Here is a 9,947-nt window from a genome sequence, read left to right as displayed (position 1 = left end):
ATTCTAATTCGCTCTAAAAATTTAGAATGATTTCCATGAAAATTGTTAAAAGAAACAAAAATTCCATAATTACGCTACTTTTATCAAAATTCCCTACATGCCGTCCACGTAAGCTAAATATATTTGAATTTTTTTTAAATAAGCAATATATTAGCGATTTATACTTCCACCGTATACTAACCCAAAAAAATGCAGTCTTCTCTTCCTCTTAAAAAATGAATAGACCAAACCACTAATAATATTACATTTCATAAAACCGCTAATTGAATTAGCGATTTAATATAAGATAAAATCGCTATTTGGGATCCGTTTCGTATCGCTCTGGTTTTTTGTTTTTCAAAATCATATTATATATATCATATATATAATGAACCAAAAATTGGTGAAACTTATTAAATTCATGATAATTTTGTAAACTAACAACAGAAAAGTGGAAACACTTTTATCTTGTTTCCTGCTTTTGGTTTTCTTTTTTCAAAAAAAAAAAATTAGATAACTGAAAGCAAAAAACGATGCTAAAGAAGCCCTATATTTGCAGTTTTGTTCTGATTCGACAAAAAAAAATGATATTTAAAAAGCCTAACATGGACGGTATGCATGGAATTTTGTAAAAATTAGGCGTAACAGTTAAATTTAGATTTGTTTTAGGATTTTTTGTGGAAATCACTCCAAGAGACTAAGAACAATTATGTCATGTAATACGATCACGTGAGGCTTGTGTTATGAACGCACATAGGCCAGGAGGCTAAGCGCAATATGCCTAGTATGTTTGAAGATTCTTGATGAATGTTGCTTAGGTCATAAAGCTAGGCACAATATGCAATGTATGAGAAAACGAATCTTGATGAGTGTTGCTTAGGTCAAGAAGCTAAGCAAGTGTACAATGATGCTTTTGAACAATGATGACGTTTGCTAAATGTTATCGTGAAAGATGATGAAGCATGCGCGGTATGGGAACAAGATTTCATGACAAAGGGTTCCTAAAGGATGGGTAATATGGCTATGTATGTGTGAATGATGTGTGTGAAGGTGATACTAAGGTTTGGCTGCTAAGGCTGTGGTTGCGGAAAAGATGTGATAGGTCGAGATGGTGACTCTTTAGGCTAGGTAGGGTAGATAACGTGGGTTTAAGCCCCTAAGTCTTGTTCTAAATGGATAGGGATGTGCATTGGAGATCCTTGATGCGATCATGCATGAATATGAATGTGGTCGCACCTTGATATGAGGTTGCCTACGTATCCGTTAGGAATCAGGCCAAACGTAGCTCTGGCCGAACTTTGCATAAGTGTATGTACACCTCAATTCGAAGGTTGTAACTTAGTTAAGCTGATGGTTTAAGAATGAGGGATAAAAGGCTCAAGACCTAGGAGAAGCTCGCAAGCCACCAAGATGTGCAATTGTGTATTTGAAAATTTGAATTTCGCAAGTTTATTTTTTCATTTTAGCTTTGTATATTTTTGCTTTTGTATATTTTGCTTTTGTATATTTTGCACCATTTTTATTAATCAATGTGGGAAATCCCAAATCATGTTGTCCACCACTCACTTAGCATTCATGTTTCTCAGGCACGGTACCAAACAATCGACCATATTTATGCCACAATTTAGAGCTCATTTTAGTGGTTTTTCCCCATATTTGTAGCTTGTTTATGCCTTCTTTAATGTCTTTAGATTCCTTTCTTTATTTTCTTCTCTTTCTTAGTTTTCTCCATCTTTTTGCCCCCTTTTTTTTTACCTTGTTATTTTTTGTTCTTGTTTTGTAGGAAAGCCTTGATGATGATCTAAGGAGAGAAGCTAGGAAACTTGATTAATGGAGTGTTGCGCGGCCACTAAGAGGGCGCGCATTGGCACTATGCGTGGGTGGGCAGTAACTGTACGCTGGCATGTACATAGAACAAATTGAAGCTCAAGGTAGGAAATCTGCGCCAGATGCGCGACCAGGAGAGAAGGTGCACAACCAAGCTGTGCGGGCGCATACGGAGATGAGGAGCTGATTCAGAATGGAGGTAGGGAGTTTGTGCGCTCTAGTCGTGCCTTGAACGCGGTTGCGTAGGCACTGTGCGCGGGCGTGCGTATCTGGGTTTTGCTTTTTATACCCAGATTATTGCAGGCGCGTAGTATGCTTGCGAGGGTGCGAATCTATGCCGGCTACTCTATTTAAGCCTTTGTATAAATAGTTTTAAGTCTCTCTCCTTAGCAATTAATTAGGGTATTTGCTTAGCATAATTTAGGGTTTTCTTAGCTTAATCTTAGAGAGAGAAACACTAATCTTGTGATCTTGGATGACTTGTAATCAACTATTTTTGAAGATTAATGAAGCTCCATTAGTAATTTCTTTCCCTTAACTTTTATTTACTTGCTTTATCTCTTTTATTTACTTTGTTAATCATGTTGATGCTTGTTAATTTGTTGATTAATCTTGTCATTAGCATGATTTGTGAGTAGTTCCCCTAAAAATGGGATGGTGATGGTGTAGTTGGATCTTAAGCATGTTTTAGGGCTTGGAATGATTTATTTGTGATTAAAATGCTTTGTATTCCATGTCTTACCAATTACTTCTCTGGACAGGCCAATCAATTGTTGTAGTTGGATGCACTACAAGAAAACTGGTCATTTGCGAAGGAAAAAATTTGTCGGAAACACCCTGTTTTCTGTCGAAAAACCTGTTTTCGATGGAATTTCCATAGGAACCGGTTGTCGGAAAAGGTTTTGTAGGAAAAACGACCTTTTTCGACAGAATTTCCAACGAAAACACTTTCGACGTAATTTGGTTGTCGGAAGAGATTTTCCGGCATGGAAAAGTCCGTCGGAAATTTTACAACAGATAGTTTTCCACCGGAAAATTCTTACAGAAATTACGTCGGAATATTTTGTCGGAAAATGATGCAAAAAAAAAGTAAAAAAATAAAAAACACGCCACACTACCACCGCCACGGCCTATCACCACCTCCAACCACCACAACCCAGTACCCAACTGCCCGAAAAATCTTAGAAAACCCATAGCCATCCCCACCCAACAACCCAAAAACCACCATAACCTACCCCACCTTACCCTAACCCTAACCTACCCAAATCCTTATCTACCACCAAAACCCACCTAAACCAAACCCAAATCTACAACCTAATCCCTAACCTTAACTAATCCTGATCTACCACTCAAACCCACCTAAACCAAACCCAGATCTACAACCCTAACCCTAACTAATCCGGCCAAACCACCCATCCTAAGCGAAACACCCCACCACCCACCCTAACCGAACCAGACCCACACCACCTTAACCCACCACCCACCTAAAACTACCACCACGACCATTGAATAAGGGTTATCAAGGATCGGATATCCGATCCGAAATTGGATTTTGGATCGGATATCCGAATCCGAAAATTCCTGTATTTGATATCCGTATCCGATCCGAAAACTTTCGGATATCCGAATCTCGGATATCTGAAAATTTCGGATCGGATAGTTCGGATATCCAATATCCGATTATTTTAAAAATATATTATTTAAATGCTATTTTAATAGCAAATTTGATTTTTTTTAAGGTAAAATAATATACATTTAACTTTTTTGTTTTATGGAGTATAACCTGAACCATAGTTCAAAAACAACAACGACGACAAAAATAAAAAATAAAAAAGAAAAGGAAAAAAAAACCTAGCAAAACAAACTGATAGATAAAATCGTAAAATACAATAGGAATTAAAGTGTAACTAATTTTTACAAATTACCCACCAATGTGCTACAATCAATACTAATTGCTACTAGTTTAATTATTCAATTAATACTAATTGCAACAAGGATATTACCCACCAAGTCAAGAATCTCAAGATTCAATCTTAAGAAGAATGAACGAGGTTAACCAGCCACCCAAGATATTAATACGTGGGAGCTTGAGGACTGAGAGAAGTCGCCGCTGGTGGAGTAGGAGCAGCCGCGAGAGTGAGAGAGATGAGGGAAGCCACCGTGAGGAGGAGGGGGAAGCCATCGTGAGGAGAAGGAGGAAGCCACGACCGTGAGATGACTGATTTCTTAAGAGGCAGTGATGAGGAGATAATCGAGAGAAGTTAGAGAAAGGGGCGGTGAAGGGGATTTGAGAGGAGAGAGAAGAGAGAGAGGCGGTGAGGGGTTAGGAAATGGATTTAGGGTTTGGGTTTTTGAGAGAATGAGGTAAATACTAAAGAGTAACTGAAAGTTTGAAATCGTAAAATAAAAATGAAATAATAATGCAAGTAATTTTTCCGAATATCGGATCGGATATCCAATATTCGAATATCTGATTTTTTCGGATATCATATATCCGAAATCCGATATGGTGATATCCGATATCCGATCTGATATTCGAAATCAATTTCGGATCGGATATCCATAATTTTCGGATCGGATGCAGATTAGATTATCGGATTTTCGGATTCAGATAGTTTTGCTCAGCCCTACCGCCGAAGACCACAACCACATCCCAAAAAAAAAATATTTTAAAAAAATACCTTTAAAACTGAAATTGGCTTTGAATTTCACCTTAAACTTGGTTAATAAGGCCAAATTCGACTAAGAAAACTCTAGATCTAGAGTTTTTTTGGTCGAAATTGATCTTAAAAACCTTAAAAATTGAAATGGCGTAGAAGGAAGAGCATTGGGCGGCTGTGCGCGGCAGCAGGCTTGGCGGTGGGGCAGCGACGTCTGGCGGAGACGGAGGATGAGAGATAGCGAAAAGGAGGAGGAGAAGAAAAATATCGAGAAGAGAGATGAGAAATGAGGAGAAGGAGAAGAGAGAAGAAAAAGATCGAGAAGAGGGAGAAGAGTAATGACGAGGAGAAGAGTAGGAGAAAGGAGAAGAAAAATGAGGAGAAAAGAGAGAAAGAGAGGAGAGAGAAAATAAATTGAAATGAGGGGGAAAAGGGGGCGGCTGATCATAAGGGTTTTGAGTTTTTTTTTTCGTGTTTAAGAATGTGAAATCTTTCGAAAGTCGTTAAAATTTCATCAGAAATTATTTGTTTTTTCTAACGGAAAATCCGTCTGAAATTAAGTTTTTTCCGATGGATTTAAATTTCCGACGAAAAATCTAAATTCTTCGGAAACTTCTGACGGAATTTAAATCCTTCGGAAATTCCGACTTTTTCGGCGAATTTTTGTGTCCGTCGGAAATCAAGCCTTTTCTTATAGTGGCAGATTGAACTAGTTTATGGAAATAGTTCAATTTAGGAATGTCCAATGAATGATTTGTTTAAATTGTACCTTGATTTACGTGGCTTATGACGATAGTGTAAGCTTGCGCTTGATTTGGGAAATCAATTAGCCTAATAGGCGGTTAGATTGTGCTTTAAATCATTTTCATGAGTTGCTTAATTCACATTTCAATTCAATTATCATGCTTGATCACGCTTGAGTGAATGCTATACCTAAACCATTTCCCTTAGTGCCTTAGTCATCTTAATTCTAGTTTATTTCATTATTGCTTTAGTGACTTTAGATAACTCATTTCTTATCCCGAGCCAGATTAATTGTTGGTAAGTGATTTAAGTGTTTTAGCATCTCCCTGTGGTTCGACCCCTTTGTTTGCCCAATACTTGTGTTTGGTTAGCCTAGGTTTATTATAAATCATATTTGATTCAGGGATATGTAGTGAAGACCTATTTATTCCCTTATCACAAAGATATTGGAACACTTACCCTTAGTCATTATTTTATTATTATTGTTATTTGCTTTTTCTTTTGAGCCTGCTTTTGAATATTACACAAATTACACACCTTCCCATCTACTTAAGCTTTACTGTTTTTCCCCAGTTGCTTCTCAATATCTCTACTCTATGCCTAGGAAGCAATGCATATTGCTCCTTGTACTCACCCACAATAAGAGATTGCCCTCTCCTCTCCTAGCTCTTTGAGCCAAGTACCTACTTATCCTAATACCCCACTCTAACCAAACTGTCTCCATGAGGTCATGTAGCCTCATGTAAGGGTTCACTTTGAACTGTGTGTTGTACTGCTAAGCAATCCAAGAGGCATTTTTTTCACCTTAGATGATCTGCCACAGGTATGCTGACTAACATGTGATTTGATAGAGAATTTTGTTTTGTTTTATCCCAAGAAGCCCAGATTCTCCATGCACACCCTTTGTCCTTGTGTTCACAAACTACCCTTACCCTCATCTTATCATTCTTATAAAATGGTATGTTTATGCCTTGTTCAATTGAGTGATTCCTAATAGCCTGTTTGAAAGTGGATAGGTTATCAAAGTCCTGTCCAGCATAAAAACTTGGTTTTTTTTTTCATTCTCCATGGTCCTAACACTACCCTTAACATACTTGTTGCTAGGTGAAGCTGTAATACCCCGTATTTTGGAAAGGTATTTTCTAAATTAAAGAGTTTTTATTCTCGTATTTTTGACGTATTTTTCTAACTTAAGAGTATTTCAGTTTTGGAGCCAAATGATATTTGAATTTTGGCGCCTAAATCATTTATTTTAATTAAATGGATAAACTAAAAATTTTATAAATAGTATTTTGATTAAATAAATAATAAACCAAAACTATATTAATTAATAAAATTAGAGGTATTTTCGAATTTATAAATCTGATTTTTGTAAATAGTATTTTCGGATTTTTCCAATAAAATCCAATTTTACTTAATATCTTGCTAAACTAATTATTTTCATGAAACAAAATTAATTTCCTAAAACTAAATAAATATCATTTTTGAATTTTTACAATTAAAAATCTGATTTTACTCTAAGTAAAAGTATTATGCCTCAAGACAACTGAAGACATATGAGCAGAATTACCCAACACATGACTTGGAACTTGCTACCATAGTGTTTGCTTTGAAGATTTGGAGGCATTACTTGTATGGAGTGACTTGTAAAATTTTCACCGATCACAAGAGCCTAAAATATATCTTCACCCAAAAGGAATTGAACAATAGACATAGAAGGTGGTTAGAATTCATCAAGGATTATGAGCTGCTAATCCAGTACCATGAGGGTAAGGCTAATGTAGTGGCCGACGCCTTAAGTAGGAAGTCAAGACACTCGATATATGCGATGATATTGCCAGACCAACTGCGAATCGAGTTCCAAAAGATGAGTTTGGAGGTGGTAGAGCAAGGAGAAGTCAGTCGGATGTTGAATGCTTTGATTATTCGACCGTCGATTTTCGAGGAAATTAAGAACAGTCAGTCGGAGGATGAAAAGTTGAAAAATATAAAAGAGAAAATGAGTGAAGGGCAGATATCGGATTTCACCATTAATGAAGATGGTGGACTTCGTTTTAAGGGAAGATGGTGCGTCCCACAGCACCGTGGAGACATCAAACAAAGGTTGATGGAAGAAGCTCGTAGTTCTCCTTATTCAATGCATCCCGGAGGGGACAAATTGTATAAGGACATGAAGAAAATGTTTTGGTGGCCCAATATGAAAAGAGAGGTTGCAGAATTTGTGGCTAAATGTCTGACATGTCAGAAAGTAAAGATTGAACATCGCAGACCACAAGGGAAGGTCTAATCATTAAAAGTGCCTAGTTGGAAGTGGGATTCCATCTCTATGGATTTTGTTGGGGCATTACCCAAAACTCGGGCAGGATATGACACCATTTGGGTAATTGTGGATCGATTGACGAAAACAGCGGTCTTTATACCCATGAAAAATACTTGGTCCATGGAGCAATTGGGAAAAGCCTATGTTAAGTATGTAGTCAAGTACCATGGGGTGCCAAGTGATATTGTGTTAGACAGGAATTTGAGATTCCTATCCAACTTTTGGCAAAGTGTGCAAAAAGCAATGGGGACGAAACTACTAACGAGCACGGCGTTCCACCCTGCCATTGACGGACAAACCGAGAGGACCATCCAAACATTGGAGGATATGTTGAGGGCATGTGTAATGGAATATCAAGGGTCGTGGGAAGACCACCTAGATTTGATTGAGTTCTCCTACAACAATAGTTACCATGTAAGTATTGGGATGGCACCACTCGAAGCCCTATACGGGAGAAAATGTAGAAGCCCAGTCTGTTGGAGTGATATCAGTGAAACGATAGTACTTGGACCGGATATGATTGAAGACATGGTTAAACAAGTCAAATTGATACAAGAAAAGATGAAAGCAGCCCAAGACAGGCAAAGAAGCTATGCTGATCCAAAGAGAAGAGAAGAAGAATACCAAGTAGGAGAGAAAGTGTTGTTGAAAGTGTCACCTATGAAAGGGGTTATGAGATTTGGGAAAAGAGGAAAATTGAGTCCGAAGTACATTGAACCATACGAAATTGCCCAACGGATCGGAAAGGTGGCATATAGGTTAAACTTACCCAGTAAGCTGGAAAAGGTCCATAACGTATATCATGTGAGCCAACTCCGGAAGTATATACCTGATGCGACTCACGTATTACAACCCGAGAACATAGTAATGGACGAAAATCTGACTTATGAAGAAAGACCTGTCAAAATCTTGGATACTAAAGTCAGGAGCACAAGAAACAAAGATGTGAGAATTGTAAAAGTGTTATGGACCAATCACAGGGTTGAGGAAGCAACATGGGAAGCTGAAGCCGAGATGCGGAAACGCTACCCAGATCTGTTTCTAGAGGTTAGTAGTCGAGTTACGGGGGCGTAACTCTTTTAAGGGGGGTAAAATGCGATAGAGTTTCGCGCGCACCTATTCCAAACCCTCTAAGTTAGCAATAGGATGTGTCTAGTTAGAATGTTTAGCATGTGCATGAAATTAATTAACTAAAAGCTATTTTCAAAGAAGAAATTCTTTTTACTTTCCTCATCACTCCGCATAGTTCGGGTCGAAACTTCTTTTAAGGGGGGTAGACTGTAATACCCTGTATTTTTGAAAGGTATTTTCTAAATTAAAGAGTATTTAGTGTCGTATTTTCGACGTATTTTTCTAACTTAAGAGTATTTCAGTTTTGGAGCCAAAACGACATTTGAATTCTGGCGCCTAAATCATTTATTTTAATTAAATGGATAAACTAAAAATTTAATAAATAGTATTTTGATTAAATAAATAATAAACCAAAACTATATTAATTAATAAAATTAGAGGTATTTTCGAATTTAAAAATCTGATTTTTGTAAATAGTATTTTCGGATTTTTCCAATAAAATCCAATTTTACTTAATATCTTGCTAAACTAATTATTTTCATGGATCAAAATTAATTTCCTAAAACTAAATAAATATCATTTTTGAATTTTTACAATTAAAAATCTGATTTTACTCTAAGTAAAAGTATTTTCATAAAATAAAATTAATGGCTAAACTAATGAAGCATATTTTCGGATTTTATGCATTAAAATCTGATTTTTATTAATTATTTGCTAAATTAATTATTTTTATGAAGTAAAATGATTTCCTAAATTAATCAAATAATATTTTAAATTTCATATAATAAAATCTGATTTTATACTTTATTATAAACCAAATTTTCGGCCACCCTAATAATTTAGCAAGAAAATTGATTTTTATTCTTCCAAATATTTATAAACTTATTAAATCTTTAATTTTTGACAAATAAATTATTTTACAAAATCCCTAAACTGACATAATAGGTCCGAAAATATTGAGTAATATTTTGCTCAATATTTTCGGCCATTCATGATTTTTCTACAAAGATTTTAAAATTATTTTATTAAAAATAAACTCCTTTAAATTTCTTTACTTCTATTCTTAAACCTAAAATTATTTGATTCTATCTCATACTTGCACTCCAAGCTTAAAACCTACCAAATAGAATTTCATGATCACATAAATATTATAGCCTTCCATATATTTAAAAACCTTAATTTCTATTTCTCAAAAAATTCCATAATTTATAAACCCTAAAATGCCATAAACCCATCACCTAAACACCTATAAATACCCCTTTCAAACACCCCAAAATCACACCAAAAACCTCAAGGAAGTTCTCTTCTTCTTCCTCCCTTTTTCTCACGGTTTTCTCCCCTTTTCC

Source organism: Chenopodium quinoa, unplaced genomic scaffold, assembly GCF_001683475.1.
Source record: "Chenopodium quinoa cultivar QQ74 unplaced genomic scaffold, ASM168347v1, whole genome shotgun sequence".
Classification (NCBI taxonomy): Eukaryota; Viridiplantae; Streptophyta; class Magnoliopsida; order Caryophyllales; family Amaranthaceae; genus Chenopodium; species Chenopodium quinoa.
The sequence above is the reverse complement of the archived record's forward strand: the minus strand, read 5'-3'. Positions refer to the sequence as shown.